The sequence below is a fragment of the Staurois parvus genome, unplaced genomic scaffold (genome assembly GCF_062004578.1).
Source record: "Staurois parvus isolate SC_StPar_1 unplaced genomic scaffold, SC_StPar_1.0 ptg000291l, whole genome shotgun sequence".
Lineage (NCBI taxonomy): Eukaryota > Metazoa > Chordata > Amphibia > Anura > Ranidae > Staurois > Staurois parvus.
This window is the reverse complement of record NW_028318087.1, coordinates 2372256-2390083: the sequence shown is the minus strand read 5'-3', so window position 1 is coordinate 2390083 and position 17828 is coordinate 2372256. Positions and strand designations below refer to the sequence as shown.

General features: G+C 39.3%; 1 protein-coding gene across 1 annotated transcript in view; it reads left to right on the top strand.

Moving 5' to 3' along the window:
• The window catches only part of LOC149458210 (heparan-alpha-glucosaminide N-acetyltransferase-like), a 187916-nt gene that overhangs the window by 120555 nt on the left and 49533 nt on the right, over positions 1-17828 (top strand). The window lies entirely within an intron of this gene.

The window sequence follows — 17828 nt, the reverse complement described above, 5'->3', positions numbered from 1 at the left end:
ACTCTACAAATTTTGAGAGCCATCATAGTAGGGGCACATGCATTTAATGGATAGACTAAGGGCAGGCGAACCTGAGGGAGCCCACCCCTCCTTAAAGGCACAGGAGCGCACTGGACACCCAGCATATAGCACAATGGCAGCCAGGGTATCCAGTGCACCCACTCACCTACAATACAACAATACAAAACTGTGGTCACTGCCCCAGTCTATAACTGGCTTTTACAGCAAGGAATATGGACAGGCGTCGCATATCAAAAAAAGGAAAGAAAATACCCAGTTCAACTTGCCAGCCAGCTAGCCAACAACCAAATTAACCTGTTTAACAATATGTGTTTAAATACAGGGGTTTAGTTAGCACACATTTGCAAATACATACGTAAGCCACAGAGGCTCGTCATGGTACCCTGATATTCTGTGGTCCTAATTCTACAAATTTTTTTGATATGCGATGCTTGTCCATGTTCCTTGCTGTAAAAGCCAGTTATAGACTGGGGCAGTGACCACCATTTTATATTGTTCTTCTACCCTCACCTGCTGCCACATTTAAAAATGGATTGGGTCATCCTGCACAGTCACATCATTCATTTACAGGAATCTCTAAATGAGAAAACTACCAGTCCCATTTTCTACCACAGCAGATGCCTTGTAGTTCTCAATGGTCTGGAAGGGTGCTGATGGTTGCCCTCCTAGCCCATTGGCATGTCTTCAAGCTTTCTAACAGAAAGCCTATATGGAGGTACAGGCAGAAGGCTGAAGGATATGTTTACAGGAGCCCAACATTGCACCCACAATCCACTGAGTGCAGGTGCAATGCTCTGCATCTTTCCTGTAAAAATATATGCATTTATTATTTTTTTCAAAAAAGTGAATTTAGCCTTGAGGCCTGGTTGACATCTTTGCGGGTTTGTGGTCCACATTTGCACAGGCACGGCAGCCCATTCATTTGAATGGGCTGCCGTGTCTGCGTTTCCCACAGGAAAAAGGTTCCTGTACCATTCAAAAAACACAGCAACTGGGAAATTGCATAGTGCTTTTGCACCATGTGATTTCTCTGTGGTTCATGCACCTGCAAACGCGTTACATTTTTAGATGCATGGAGGCACCATTCAGAGTGAATGGTAGCCTCGCACCTTTTCAAACAGCAGCGCATTTTGACTGCAGGTAGCTGTGGGTACGGGAATCACTGTGATTCCCGAACCCTCAACCACCTGCATAGATGTGAACCAGGCCTTAAAGTATTTTTCATAACTGACAATTGGCTCTTATTAGAAACAAAGCTAATATCTGAAAAAAATGTAACACACATTGCTCATACCAAAAAGTAGACTGCTCTTTTTAGGCTGACTATTTGATATTAATCAATGCTGGATTTTTTTATAATGACACAAAATACTTTTCTATAGATGACCACAGAAGAGAATTCAGCTTCTGCATGTTTATGTTGCAGCTTAAATTTCTGAATTTGTGTTTTTATTATTTGAGTAATCTTGTTCTGTACTGATACCATGTCGGTACTGCAATCACTGAGATTTGTTTTGACACTAGAGAACAATGTGTAGATTGATATCAAGGTCATTAAAAACAAGGTCAAATTCTGCATCTCTTCTTTCAATGGAGGGAAAAATGACAAAGATCCCTCTTATGTTCTATTGTCTTTCAATGTTACTGTCACCAGATCTGAGCCTTGATGCCTCCTCCATGCCTAACCCACTCCCCTCTGAGAATTAAGTCTTAGTGGTTTCTTGTTAGTCTAATTAATAAGTCAAAGACATGAATGATCCAGAAAATGCACAAAGATATAGGGCAGTATTTCTTCCATGGTGATATCCTATGACCTATTATGTATGCATGACCGTACCACAGCCAGTAAGACAAAGGCAGAGCATGGACCGCTTTCGTTAAAAAATACTAAAAGAATATTTATCTAGCACCAAGCTCTGCTTTTAATTGTAAACTAACCATTATTTATAACATATACATGAAATTTTATCAGAATTATATTTTTGTATATTATTAATCAAATTGTTTATTCATTTGTCCAGCACAGGTACAAAGAATGTTTTTGACACATATTCAACATTTTCAAATAGAATCATTCATGACAAATTGAGCATTCTCCTAAAGTTATAGTATTTCTTTCACCTCAAGGAAACTATTGCAAATTACCCCGAAAGTGTTTCTGGTGTAGATATGTGTTTGTTACGGCTCCCACAGTGTAGTTCACAAATTTCTATTGCCTGTGGCATTGCAGATGGCAGATCTCTAGAGTACTGGTGTTTACTTACTAGATTTAGGGAACCTCAGATTAGACCCTGGATATAACCAAAGGCAGCACACATTATTCAGTTTATGTAATGCTACTGAAGAAGGTGGTCAGAGTCACAAAAGATGGTCAGGGCCTCTTGGCCTCTTGGCATACTACAGTAGATGGCTACAGATACAATGCAGTAGATGCTCAGAGCCTGTGGACATACTGCAATAGATGGTTAGCAGCTACATATATATTACAGTAGATGCTTCGAGCCTGTGAATATACTACAGTAGATGGTAAAAAACTACATACTGTGTATTCTACAGGAGATGGCCGAGCACTGTGGGCATGCTATAGGGAGTCTATTGGAAAGCTACAGTAGATTGTCAAAGACTGTTAACTTGCAATAGATGTCAGTACTTTTTCTACAGTTATGTTTTAAATGCTCTTTTTCCTCCTCTAGCATTCCCTCTCCTAGTCTTTTAGTTATATGTACCTGCTTGTCCTAGAACTTTATTGTGCAGTTTGCTGGGAGCCTCACAATTACTTAACAAGTCTTCTCGATGGTCTCAGAATCTCCTTTTATTTCCATAGAAAGGTCATCCATCTTGAGAATAACTAATAGAAGGCATTTCTATGGGAATAAATGGAGATTATCTTGCATATGCACCAAAGAAACAGTGCCCCACCTAAAAGAGCCGTGACTAAACATGAAGTTGTTCTTTATTTCATAGGGCGATTCTGAACTATGCCAAACATATAGCTTTTCCTTTTATTTATGCTGTGATAAGGGTTTCCACTCAAATAACTGTCCCCCCAGCCGCCACCCCCTGTGATGAGTGTCTGTCCCAGTAATGCTCCAATTTGTGCACACTATTAGTTAAAAAGAGTGCAAGCTGATACATTTCTCTATGCCTTTGGAGTACAGACGGTTGGTCAATTAGAGAACTGATTTTTGTATTTTTGCCAGCTACTAAAACAACATCCATCACTTGCCTTTACAGTCAATCAATTAACACATAATAAAAAGAAGCAACAGAACTGATGGTGTTTTGAAATGTCACAGTTGCCAATTGTCTCTAAATTCCAAGGACAAACCCTTTGTTCAAAAAGTCCTTTGTATTTTTTGGCCCTGCAGATATCAGTGGTCTTTAATAATAACGAATTGTATAATATGATCTAATAAGATAAAATCAGTCTTTTGATGTTTATTTAGCATTTTTAAGAAACTAAAAACCAAAAAAAAAAAATCTTTTGTTCAGGTATAACAATTTATCATGCTTTTGCATTGAACCTACAATGCTTGATAGCCTGCCAGCCACCTGTTAATTTTTTTAAGGGCGGCGTGTGGTATGATATTTTTGTACTATCTACTCCACTTCACCTACCTGATCTTTTGTCTCTCCCAAACCACACTCTATGTCATTTGTTGCCTAAATATTCCTGCTGCTGAAGATGCAATTTATAATCCCTCCGCCATTGGAAACTCACATCTCCATTATTAGGCTCCGTGAGCAGGGTGAAAAACGTTGGGGGCCTGGCTATGGATGAAGTTGGCTGAGGCTGCCTTCACCTGTTTGCTAGTAGCTTTGCTAGATGTGCGGGGTTTGGGACTTTTCTGTATTCATATCCACAGTATGTGAGGAGTGTAGGCTCCTGCCCAGCCAGCATGCATTGCAGGAATTACTGGATGAACTTACAGGAGCTTGACTGAAGGCCTTAACTTTTTGAGGTTCCTGTCACTAGAAGTAATTTTAAAAAGTTGGGTTTGATTTAACACAAGTACTGTATAAGGTTAGTGTTTAGGAACATCTAAACCTAATTGGGTTGGTTTTACGGGAAAAATGGAAATATATGTAAGTCATTACTGCATTACATTGACTTTAATATGCTGAGCACAAAGGCCATCAGCTTTGCAAGGTGTTTGAGTTTCATATGCAAATCAATCCATCTACACCCTCAACTCTTTTATATAGCTCCCAAAGCTGAGATTCTGGCAGATTTGAAAGACACCATTTACATATAGTACATATTCATTAATGTATTTTATAGAGAACTAGAAAACATATCTTAAACAGTCTTATTATCGGTCTTTTTACCCCAGATAGTGGTTAAAAAAGACAGCTCTGGCTGCAATACTAACCTTCAATTCATGCACCACCACAGTACCTCTTCTTTGTCACAAGATGTCCTAGTCTTCTGGGTTAAATGATGCACATCATTACTTGACCCAGAAGAGAAAAGATTGTAAATGCAGGGTTCCTAGTCCCTTTGACAAAGCCATGTTTTGGCGTAAAGCGTAAAAGGTGAGGAACCAGTGATGTAAAGACTATACCTTCTGACATTATTGTGAGACTAGCAGAGGCATGGGGTGAAGAGTGTATGTTTATGCCCGGCGGTTGGAACACACTACAGCCGGAGGCTCAGTTCTCCTACAAGGTGTGGTGCTCACATTGGAAAAACTGTGGTCACAAAGGTTTATCCTGTAGTGCACTCTGCTTGTGAGTGAATTTGTATCTATTTTTATTAAATGTGCTTTTATATGGAGTACAGTATGATTTTTTATTATGTTTTGACTGCATGTCCATGATCCCTGAGAGGCTTGGAGAGGAACTACTTACTGGTCTGGAGGAAGATTCCCCATTACCCAGGGTATAAAAGGGTTAAAGCGCATATTGACTGACGTTATAGTAGGTCATATAACTAAGGTGAGAGGCTGATGGTGGTGTTGTACACTCGTCCTTCACGGGTGAACTGGTATGATGTACATCTAGAAGGCTATTATTAAGGACTTTTTCATTCAATGTCCCTGTTTTTTAATGTATACTCGTTATAGATGTGAGAAACAGTTGAAAATGTCATTGTGCATTTTTATAATACTATTTGATCACCCTGTACTCATGTTATCTTTGTGTGTAGTGCTGATCCACCTTGTTTTTACTATTTTGATTGCTGCCTCTGTCTGCAGGGGCCATACGCATAGCTCAGCATCTTCCACTGCAGAATCATTATTTGAACTGCCAGTTTGAATTCCTAACTGGAAGTGAATGAATCTGAAGGGAATGTGCCCTACAACCAAAAAATGTTTCAGAACCTGTCTCACAAGTGGGGGAACACTGGATGTGGACCTCCTGGCCACCAGGATCAACAAACCAACTTGGCAGGTTTGTCTCCAGGTCCAGAGGTCCTCTATTAAAAGCAGTTGATACTCTAGTAGCTCAGTGGGATAAATACAATCTGATCTATGTCTTTCCTTTCCTAAAACTCCTTCTTGTCTGCTCCACAGAATGGGGATGTAGAGCATTTTGGTGAATTTGAATTGGCTCAGGCAGATGCGTTATTCTGTTCTGGTCAGACTCCTGGGCTTTTCAAGATCATCTGGATCTCCTGTCCCAAGGATAACTCTAGTCACTGGCTTTAACAACAGGTTGAGGGACAGGGGCCTTTCTAACTCAGGCCTGTGATTGCACATGGAATTGGTGTGCTTTTCTTGGTGTGAGAAAAGAGACTTTCACTCAAGGAAATATTCTGTATGGCAAATCCCAAACTATTTACAGTTAAATATGGGTCAACATTTGGCCCAGAGTACCATCAATGGGAAAATCTTGCAGTTTTTCCTCCAAAGATTGTTTACCTTCCATTCTTTCCTAAAGACCTTTTTCAGAGTGTTTATCATGTACATAATCTGTGAATTCACTCATTATTCCATGGGATTTGGCTCTCTCTGCATTTCAGAAACTGCTTTTTGAACCTATCAGAGATATTCCCCTTCCTACTCTTACTTCTATTGCTGCTTTTCTTGTCACTATCACCTCTGTGAAGTTTGTGTCTGATCTAGAGGCTTTGGCATGTAAAAAATATCTTTTGGTCCTACATAAGGACAAGGTGGTATTAAGGCCTAGAGCCTCCTTCATTCTGAAAGTGGTTTCCACACCCCAGTAAAGACATTATGCATCCTTCCTTCTATCCAGCACCAGTATATCAGAAGGAGATTTCTCTTCATTGTATGGATGTAGTCAAGCTGTGTGTGTCTACCTCACAGCTGCTGATTCCATTGTAAAGACTGACTCTCTTTTTGTCATCCCTGATGGTGCCCAAAAAGGGAGACCAGCTTCTTCTTCCACCATTTCTTAGTGGCTTAGAGAGATCACCACTCAAGCTTTCGGTCTTAGTAATTGGATGCCACTCTTTTCCTGTCAAGGAAAACTCTGCAATTTCTTCCTAGGCTTTTCAGCATCAGGCAATTGTTTCCCATATTTGCAAAGCTGCCAACAAGTCACTGTTCATATTTTCTCTAGGTTTTACCAGGTGGATGTTAAGGACTCATCTGATTCCAGCTTTCGGTTTAAGGTACTTTGGGCAGTTCTTTGAGCTACAGGAAGTCCCCAGTTTCCTGCTGTTTATGGTGGGTATTTTGTTTGCTGTGTTGCCCACTCCTCAGTTGAACTGCTTTTGGACATACCAATTGTCTCCCAATCTTGTGTTCCTTAATAAATCCCAAGAAAAAAAAACGACGGTAAATAAAAAAAAAATCCACTTTTTTATGGTATAAATTGAGTACTGTATATATGAATGTTTTTTTTAATTTGCAACAGTTAATTTTTTCAAGAAAACATTTCTGGAGATCTATTGCTTTCTTTTGGTCCAGCAACAGAAATGTAGTAAGATGCTAGTACAAACGGGACAACTAAAATAACACAGGTCTGCGAGTAAAAAGCTGTTTGATTATTTTCATCTAATTTCCATGTATTTTGGTGTGCTGAAAACAAATAAAATATTGAAAAAACTCCTAGACGTCATGATTTACCACAAAATGCAAAATTGTCTTCAAATTTATAAAATGTTTTAAATTTTTGGTATTTTTTTTATATTATGGGTTTTTAACCAAATTTAAAGTCCAAGTTACTATTAATTAATTCACATAAGTGCATTTAAGATATAAAATGCCAAAAAAACCTTTAAGGGGTTGTCCGAGTTATGTAAAAAAAAAGCTAGCACTGTAAATCTGATGGTCAGCAATATATACATAAGCTAAGCAAGTTTTAGGGAAAAAAAATTCTATTTCTCATTTCCCTAGTTCTCTTCTGGCCCTTTGTTGTTATTTGCAGGTAAACAATCTCTGCCCCTCCCCCCCTGCAAAGGGGGTGAATACAAGTGCTGCTCTGAGTGACATGTCTGAATACTGGGATACTCAGCAGCAAGCTGTATGTGTAAGCCTCAGCCCTGAGTCTGTGCTTCTAATGGTAGAAGGGGTTAATCTTTCCTGAAGAATCCAGTGGGTGGGATACCAAATACCCTTGTTTTCTGTGTCTATGGGACAGTCGAGACCGACAAAATCACTGGACCAAAAAGAGTTGGCAGCCGAGAGTGCTAACAGTCGGTGAAAAAAATGTCCTCCAAGAAACTTTGGTACCTTCCCATAAAGTTCTTCTACCATCTCTCCACATAAAATTGGGATTGATGAAGCAATTAGTAAAATCACTTCCAAGAGATGGAGAATTCTTCAAATACTTGGTCACCAAGTTTCCAGGCCTGTCGGAGGCAAAATTGAAGGAAGGTGTGTTCCTCGGACCAGACATTAGAAGGCTTATAGTTGATCAAGAGTTTGTCAATACCATGACGGATCCTCAAAAAGAAGGGTAGATTGCATTTAAAGAAGTTGTACAGAATTTTTTGGCAATAACAAAGATCCTCACTACAAAAAGATCGTCGGACGAATGCTGAAAGCATTTCAAGCTTTAGGTTGCCTGTTGAGTTTGAAAGTGCATTTCCTCCAGTCCCACCTTGCCTACTTTCCTGAAAATTTGGGAGCTGTGAGTGAGGAACAAGGTGAACGATTCCACCAAGACATTAAAGAGATGGAAAGGAGATACCAGGGAAAATGGAGCATTACAATGATGGCAGACTACGTTGGATGCTTGAGAGAGACATTCCAGATGCTACTCACAAGCGTAAATGCACCAAGAGGAGCCTCACAGGGAAGAAGAATCGAGTTTAGTGTGTGTAGGTGAGCTCATTTCAGTTCAAAAAAGGATTTTCATGAAAAAAAATTGTAATAAAACTTTAATTTTATAAGTCTATTTCCATTTATTTTGAGGTATTGCCTTATTTAACATAGTTACCTAAATTGTCAGGAAACGTGATGTCCTATGACAAAATGACATGTCCTATAACATTTTCAGATTCAGCGCACCAAAAAACATAAAGATTACATGGAATAACCAAAACAGCTCTTGAAAAATATTTTTTTGCAGACCTGTGTAATCTGTGATGTTTATCTGGCACACTTTTATAATTCAGTTTTTTTAATGTACTGTAATTTTCACAGATTGTTATCCTAATTGCAGATTTTGCTTTATGATCTTTGTAAACCTTTGTGTATCAGTATTGTTTGGACTGAAAAGAAGGGAGTGGACCTGCCAATAATTTTCCTGAAAAATTAACTTTTAGAGCAAAAAGAAAAAACTATCTGTACAGTACTCAGCTTTTTATCAGTACAGCTACAATCTGCATATGCAGTTTGAGTATTTATAATAGCAGTGACATAACAATAAAAGAACAAAATGCACCTGAGCATGCAGCAAGTAACTTTATTGTAAAAAACCCAAAATGATAAAATATTGAACTTGCAATTTACAAGGTTTAAAAGGCATTTAATAGGCATAAAGGAGCACTAATGCATGCAAGTCACTCAACCCTGATAGGAATTGGGCTCTCCAAAATATAATCACTGTATGACCCTTGAATGAACACTTAGTAAACATACCCATAAAGTTTCATAGATTTTTTTTAACCCATGCTACACTCCTGCGTACATGGTTTCTAAGTCCTAATACTAATTCTTGATAGCAGGTATGTATTGGAGGACTGCTCAACCCAGAGTAGATGAGTACTGGTGGTCCAGAGTTAGCTTTTGAAAGGCAGCTCTCTGTCAGCAGGGGTATCACAAGAAGTTACATAGTTAGTCTGGCTGAAAAAAGACAAAAGTCCATCCAGTTCAAACATTAAAAAAAAAAAAAAAAAGTTATAATCCTATACCCACAGTTGATCCAGAGGAAGGCAAAAAAACAACCCAGCAAAGCATGATACAATTTGCTCCTGCAGGGGAAATAATTCCTTCCTGATCCCCCCGAGAGGCAATCAGATATTCCCTGGATCAACTTTACCTATAAATGTTAGTATCCAGTTATATTCTGTGTATCTAAGAAAGAATCCAGGCATTTTTTAAAAGCAATCCACTGAGCTGGCCAGAACCAACTCTTGAGGGAGTCTATTCCACATTTTCCCAGCTCTCACTGTGAAGAAACCTTTCCGTGTTTGGAGATTACATTTCTTTTCCTCCAGATGTAAAGCATGCCCCCTTGTCCTCTGTGATGACCTCAGGGTGAATAACTCTACACAGAGTTCACTATATGAACCACTGATGTATTTATACATGTTGATCATATCCCCCCTTAATCTCCTCTTCTCAAGAGAGAATAATATCAGTTCCTTTAATCTTTCCTCATAGCTGAGCTCCTCCATGCCTCTTATCAAATTGGTTGCCCTTCTCTGTACTTTCTCCAGTTCCCCAATATTCTTTTTGTGAATTGGTGTCCAAAACTGAACTGCGTATTCCAGATGAGGTCTTACTAATGATTTGTACAGGGTCTCTGGAGTAGTCTGTGCAGTATGTGACAGATGAGAGCACCACAAAGGTTTCATAAGCCCAGTGAGAAATTTTATTTTTCACAACACAAAAACCAGCCAACGGATTTTGGGTGCTGAGAAACAAGATAGCAGAAAATAATATACATAGGCTGGGTATCTAAAACACTGATCTATAAGAACATAATGTATAGTAAGAGTAATAATATTACCTATGATTATGATGTTAATATCACAACAGTATTGACTTTAATGTGCTAAAAACATATCATACAATAATTGTATCAGTATTTGATGATAATAGTGATAATAACAATAGTAATGACAATAGTATGGATTCCAGTGCACTAAAAACCTATCATGCAAAGATTGTGTCCCCATTTGATAGACAGTATCTACAGAAAATGTGATGGAAAAGTAGAACTGACATAAAAAAGCATAACTAGGGAATTTAAACTACCTGCATATGAGAATGGTATTCAGCAGTGTAGAAGGGGATGTAAGAAACAGATCAACGTATGTTTAGAAAAACAGTTGTTTTCTTTTCTACAACCATCTGCTCTTCTATACATACGTTGATCTGTTTCTTACATCCACTTCTAATATGGGGATTAACATTGTAGCTTTGAAATTTAGTAAAGAAACAACTTTTAAATATTTAGTGATTAATCATGTACATATAGGAGAACAGATGGTTCTAGAAAAGAAAACAACTGCTTTTTTTATATGTATATTTTGTTTTTTGCATCCTCTACTCTGATGAATACCATTCTTTTCACATCTTTTACTCATATTGCTATACATCATTTGCCAGTTTATTGCAATTATCATTTTTATCTGCTCAGATTTATTTTGTTACAATTGTAGTCCAATACAGTTTTTTTAAACCCTTGTCAGCATAAAAGGTACAAAGTGCTCTTACTTTTTTCTACCATCTGTCATGTTTACTTGGGACTGTATCAAAGTATGCTATTTTGCCACTATAAATTTGGTGGTTGTCCTCTATCAATTTACAGCATAATGGATCTGCTGGTGCTGTTGACATTGTATATTAGTATTTATTTTATTGGATAAATCTCTGTCCTAGTGATAGTATCTTTGGTTTTATACCATTTTATGAAATTCATCCTATACCTTTTATTATGAAATTGATTCACAGGATTTATAAACTTTTATAATATTTTATATTATCAGACACATCTCTCCCTGTTTATGTTTCTTGCAATACTATAGATCACGGGTCTCTTTCTAAACAAAGGGCCAGTTTATTGTCCTTCAGACTTTGGGGTGGCCAGACTGTGGCTAGCGGGAGTAGAAATTTTCCTGGCATCAGTGGGAGTAAACATCACCACATTTGGTATTGGAAGGAGAAACAGTGCCCCATTGTTGTTACCAGTTGGCAAAGTAGTGTCTTGCATCAGTGGGAGAAATAGTGCCAGATAAAGGCAAGAAAAGGGCCACATCCAGCCCCAGTTTGGAGACCACTGATATAGATAGTCATGTGCTAACTTTTATTTTAATTTGTAATACTTTATTTTTATTTTATTTTTTATATTTTATTTTTTATATTACTATGCCAATACTGGATTATCTTAGTGGGTCGGTATTGTATATACCTTAAATATGGTACGGGAGGGGAGATTTAGTTACATATGCTTACATTTCTTGAAATATATGTTTGATCAGCCTGGGATATCTGGGAATCTATGCTATATGGTGACAGTTCATCCTAATTTGGTTATTTATATGTATAGTCAGTTTTGGAATAGGTTTATCCCCTTTGAGGTCTGATCCGAATAGGATGCATTATTTATCACTTCAAAAATGGTTGCGCCTTAGTTGTCTATGACAAAATGGCGCTGTGGTCTATTTATATGGCCGATTAGCCTCGGCCAATCCTATCAGTTTCCCCTTGAGAAAGTCATGTGATGAGTGACAAAACGCATCGGAGAGGAGCCTTGGATGACGTCACGATGCAACACGGAGCTGGCGTTTACCGTAGAGGTAGTGCACAGTCTAGACTGGATTACAAACAGCCTTTCTAGTTGGTGAGCAACATGGCAAGGGCGGTTTGCTGTATTGGCATATGAGAGGATGTTTTAATTGGAGTGCATACTGCTGCAGTTATAGCTCACTCCTACGGCACAGCTTCTCCAGATCATGGAGTAATATTAGAGGCTTTCTACACTTGGTGCGGTCAGGCACCTTTTACATGTGAGTGCGCATTTGGACATGTTTTTTGGCAATAAAATGTTTTAAAGTTTTATGTGAATTTTTTTATTTATGAGGTAAATTGGTGGTAAGAAGTGTACTCTGAATGCGGTGATAACAGCTGAAATCCATCAAGTTGATCTTCAGTGTCCATTGTGGGACCAAAAGTGGAGTAAGACCAAACATAATAATATGTGAGGTCACACTGCTGGAGGTGAGCAGACATCTGGTGGTAGAATTATGCACTATTGTGTTTGAGGCACTTGGTGATCACAGAAGGAAGGGTACACTCCAAAGAAGAAAATTTCATGGACTTTCAAATTTAATTTTAAATTTTATTCATTTATTTATTTTTTATATATAATATTTTTCTTAACACATTTGTATTCAGGTTTTTCTATTTATAGCGCTGCACTGTTTTTTACTATATGATTGATTTTGCCTTTTATGACATATGGGGTTGTGTGTATTACTATATGTCCCAGTATTTTTTCACTTTCACTAGGATTAAGTTTGCTTTTTGATTCATAGAAGCGTGCAAGATTTTATTGAAATTTGATTACCTGTCAGTTTGTATTGCTGTCTGTATCCCAGTTAGGAAGATTCACTGTTTCTGTTTGTCCTGTTTGCCATTACCATTGAAAGTGAAAGTAAAAGAAAATCCCAATTTTGGGGTTGTCCCCAGAAAAATCATAGAGGGGAGATCTTCTAATAGGGACACTAGTTCTGGTGACCTGGGGGGTCGCCAAGGAATTTCCTTAACTTGCAGAAATTCCCTCTCACTTCCTGTTTGGCTATGAAGGGAAATCTCTGCAATAGGAAACAGATGGGGAAAAAATCTTGCAAACGTTATAACCTTTCCTTACGCTATTCAAAATGAAAAAAAAAAGATTTTTCCTGTAGTTCTACTTTAATATCATTTCGGGCCATACTTATGGTAAAACTCTTAAAGTGTTGTTAAACCCACAACAGTAAAATCAGCCTGTATATGCAGGAAAGCATGCTTGTTATACTCACTGTGGAACCTAAGGGGTTAATCCTCTGCATTGTGTAAAAAGGCTGTTTGATCCTTTCTTCTCTGCCAATCCTCTATATGAAAAGACCACCTGATGCGGACTGAATCCGTAGTCACATACACATGCTCAGTTTGGTGTGTATTGCTAGAGAGTTTTTTTTTCTCTTGGGAGAGTGAATGTGATCAGCACAGGGCCAATCAGCACTGTCCAGACAAACGGTCAGAGGTTTCACATCCTCCTAGAGCAGAAAGAAAACTCCTCCTACAAGCTTTAACCAGTGCTCTGCTGAAGTCACAAGACTGCTCTAACTGCTGATGAGAAAAGGTATTTAGCAGCTTATATTTGCTAAAATATATCCATTTACATGTTGTGTGTACTGTGGGAGACCAGATATAGTGAATGCAGGGTCCTGGGTTTAGTAACACTTTAATGTTTTACATAGGTGTAAATGAAAAATCTTTGTCTCTAGTGGTTTCTTTAACTGATAGATCTTATCATTGGAGTTCAAGTTGTATGTAAGCATTGGGATTGCACTTTGATAAACTGGCTTTCACTGAATTTTCAACATTGTGTAAATTGAGCAATAAATAGAAAATAGTGCATACATTTGTGGGTGTACACCTTCTAAAATCAATTTATAACAATAAGCAGACATCTGATGGCCATGCTCCTCATTAATATCCTGTTAGTAGTTGAGCAGGAAATGTAGAAATTATATGAAGCTAACTGAAAGAGCAGCAGACTTGTTACTTACAGGAAAAACAAACAAATCAATTCTGTGAGAAAAGTCTTATAAAGCCACAGTCAAGAACTCCCAGTACTGCCTGTAAATTAACCAGCACAATTGTCACATTACCAGAAGTAAAATATTATTCTGTATTGTAGCCAAAGTCAACACACGCTAAATCATTTTATGCTGAAGTTGGAGAGTATAGTAAAATGATAGCAACATCATAAACAGCTAGGGAACAAGGATATAAAGACCCCAGCAGTTCTTGTACAGGGTCAGCTATAAGGCCAAGCTAACATATAAAATATACTCAAATAGATTTATAATGTCTGGAGAAAAGGAACATGTGGAAGTGTTGTCATTCAACCAATCTAGATACATCTGTTATTTATTTTAGCTCAGGTATGAAAATTATGAAATGTATTACCTGACTGGTTGTTAGGAGCAGGACTACTATTTTTATTTTCCCATTTTATTATTTGTCCCTTAATTTTTTTAAATGAATATTTTGGACTATATGTAGTGTTTTTTCATCTTTTTTTTGCAACAAGTTCAGCATCGTGAGATGGCATCTTTATGGCTAAACTTTCTAGCTTTAATTAGCATCTGAATAGTTAAAATATGTTTTTCTGCACCTCTATCAGTCAAAAATGTTTAAAAGCACTAATAAATATAAATAATGAATTGCTAAATTGTTGTTGTTTCTTTACTATATTTAAAAGCTACGGTTAACTTCCATATTATTGTATTTTTTTTACAATTAGGTAAGGACTGTCCTCAGTATGTTTGCTTAGAGTTAGAGGTACCATTTGCAGAGTTATGCGGAATTTAGTAGGGGTTATGTGTAAGTTAGTTCTACCAATGTGGTCTAGATGACAGTTTTTTAACTTGATTTTGTTGATGAGAGCGCATAGGTACCAATGGGAAGCGTAGGACCCCCTAAAGCGTTAGCCTATTTTTAATTTTAATAAAGCTGAATATCTTCCATTGAGCAATTCTTAGACTCTTATTTGGCTCTTTTTCTTTCCAGAAGACTAAATCATTTAGACTTAAGTCAGCATTCCTGACTGTATCTATTTTCCTTTCTATTTCTTCCTTTTTAGTACCTCTATATCAAGGGATGTGGCTTAGTGATGCAACAGTGAATACGCAGGAGCTCTGTAGTTTAGCAACTCATTTTCCAGACAGACGTCTCCTGCCCAAGACGTGAGACACACATAGACCTGCCCAGCATTTTGGTAATGTGTCTACGTTGCACAGAGGCCAGCCCTAGACCATAGCTGGCCTCTTGACCCTCCCGTCAATACAACATTTCTGGCTCACCCAAGATCTTCACTGCTCCACTTAGTCCTCTCTCACATCTCAGAATCCATCCAGGGCAGTCAAATGTCAGCTATGGGGAATACTATGCTCTTTCCCTAACAGGCAAGACCTAGAGCTTATGACAAATAGACTGGGACGAACTATGTGAAAAAAAATTGATGGGATCAAATATGAACTGTAGAGCATGGAGACACGGATGGCAAACCTTGAATGATTTACAGAAGCCACGTATTGTCACTTCTCTATTCTCGAGAAGGTGGCAGCACAACAGCAGCATGTCATATCAATGCAGCTTTGCATAGATGACGCTGAAAACCACAATTGCTGGAATAACCCAAGGGCATCAAGGACTCTGGACCCCAGAGGCAAGGACTTATAAGCTATGGTCAGAGGAGTCTGACATATCCTGCCAGGCAAACCTTAATGGCAAAGTTAGAAATTGAGCGCATCAAATTTTGGGCACAGAAACACGGCACAACCCCCCCCCCCCCCCATGGCTGCTCTCTGTTGAATTAACTTCTACACAGTAGGGGAAGACATCCTAAAGGAATCATAGCAGAAAGGTCCATTTTAATTGAATTGCAACAGAATTTCACACCACATACTTTGTCTCCTCTGTCCCTTGTCCAGTCCACGGGAACCATGTACCAATGGAGGCACTGGCTGCATCTTACAATATGAAAGGCTAACAGGTTGTTTACCTTCCACACATGCGAACAACACCTAGCCTTTTTCTACTGTTTGCATGTCGAAGTTGTACAGGTCCCCAACTTGTTGGACTTCCCAGAAAATCACCTACCTTCACCAGGAGCCCCAGCACACCCTGCATGCCTGCAGAGGGAAATAAAAGTCAGATCCAGAGTGCCTGAAGGACACATCCTCCAGTAGCACCAGACAATAAATGAGATCTGAATGCAAGACATCCAAAGACTCTACATAAAAGGCAAACATGTACACTACACTTCATGCACACTACATAAACACACCACTTATTTGCCCACCAAACCTAGAAGCTCTTACAAATGCCCCTAACCAAGACCGGCAATGGACCTAACTTTGAGACACCTATAGATGCCTGTCTCATCCCTAACTTGCTAACCCACTGTTAGGAATGGACTGGCCAGCAATGGTGGGACTCACCTGCCTTTTGATCTGCAGTACCAGGGCTGGCCAGCGGGTGCTCCCAGCAATCAGAGACTCAACCTTTCAGCCAGCTAACACCTGGAACTGATGATGCTGGGGTATTTAAGGGATGGCCAGACTTGCAGACTCTGCCTTGGTGTTGTGTTTGTCCTGGGCCCTGTATCTGTCCTGCATCCTGTTTCTGTTCCTTTGCTGACTTCTCCTGCTCTGATCCTGGCTTGTGACCCTGACCATCCCTCTGTCTGACCCTCTGTACTACGCTGCTTGCTACCTGTTCTGATCCCTGGCTTGTGACCCTGACCATTCCTCTGTCTGACCCTCTGTACTATGCTGCTTGCTACCTGCTGAACCTGGCCTGTGACCCCGACTATTCTCCGCTTGCTCCCCCTGTACCTACCTGCCCAATTGATATTGACCCGGCCTGCCTGACGACGCTTGCTTGTATGTACTGTTATCTGTGGGTGGTTGGTTTGGTTTGTTTGCACTGTATTATGTTTTAGTATTGCACTGCGTTTATGTTTGTACTGTTAGTGTTAATAAATTATATTGTTTATAACATATCTGAGGTCTGCGTTTCCCTGCTTCAGTCACACACCTCTGGTCATACCTGGGAGCCCTGACATTACACCAAGGCCAATCCTGACCAGAAGTGGCTGCACAGGGAAGCCATCTTGGCTTGTTGATGGGAAGGATGGATCTAGATGAGGTTGAGTATTTATCTCTGCTAGTGCTTGATGACAGAGAGTATGCTTATCAGACTCTGAAGGAGTATACCCGGGATGAACTGCTAGAATGTATACGGCTCGCTCATGTTCTAGTAGATCAGGGCACAGTTTTCTCTATGGTGCAGCCATTGATTCAGGTTTGTGTTGAGTTGGTTTCATCTGGTTTCCCCGAATGCAGGGATGAATTTTTGCCACCATTTAGTGCAGACCAGGTAGAGTCCCTGGTGTGGTTATTAGAGGATGATGTGGGTTACTTTCTGGAGCGTTATTCCACATGTTCACCACAGACACTGAGAGATTGTATAAACGCAGTGCAATCATTGACCAGACAGACTTTGTGTAAACTCAGCTTTGTTCAACCCCTACTGCAGACATGGACAGATTTGTTGCACCCAGCCTCAGTCAGCTTACAAAGACCCAGTCCTGCTTCTAACTCTACTCCTGTATTCCCACCAGCTCCTCCAGTTACAGCCCAGTATACTTGGCTATCTACCGCATGTCAGTACCCTGTTCCCACTCGCTGCACCTATCCTGCCTTTAACCCTGTAAAAAAGCCCTCTGTAGCAACTGCTCCCTCTCCTGTTCCATCCTCCAGTTCTTCTCTGTCTCCAGCTGCTCCATTCGTTTGCAGACCTGCGTTTACTTGCAGTGCTCCAGTAGTTAAAACCAGAAAAAAGCGAAAATTCTTTCCAACCAATACCATCCTGCCAGTATCCAAACCGGTGAGCCTGCCTTCTGTGGTTCAGACTGATGCCTGTACGCAGCCTGAAGCCTCTACTCGG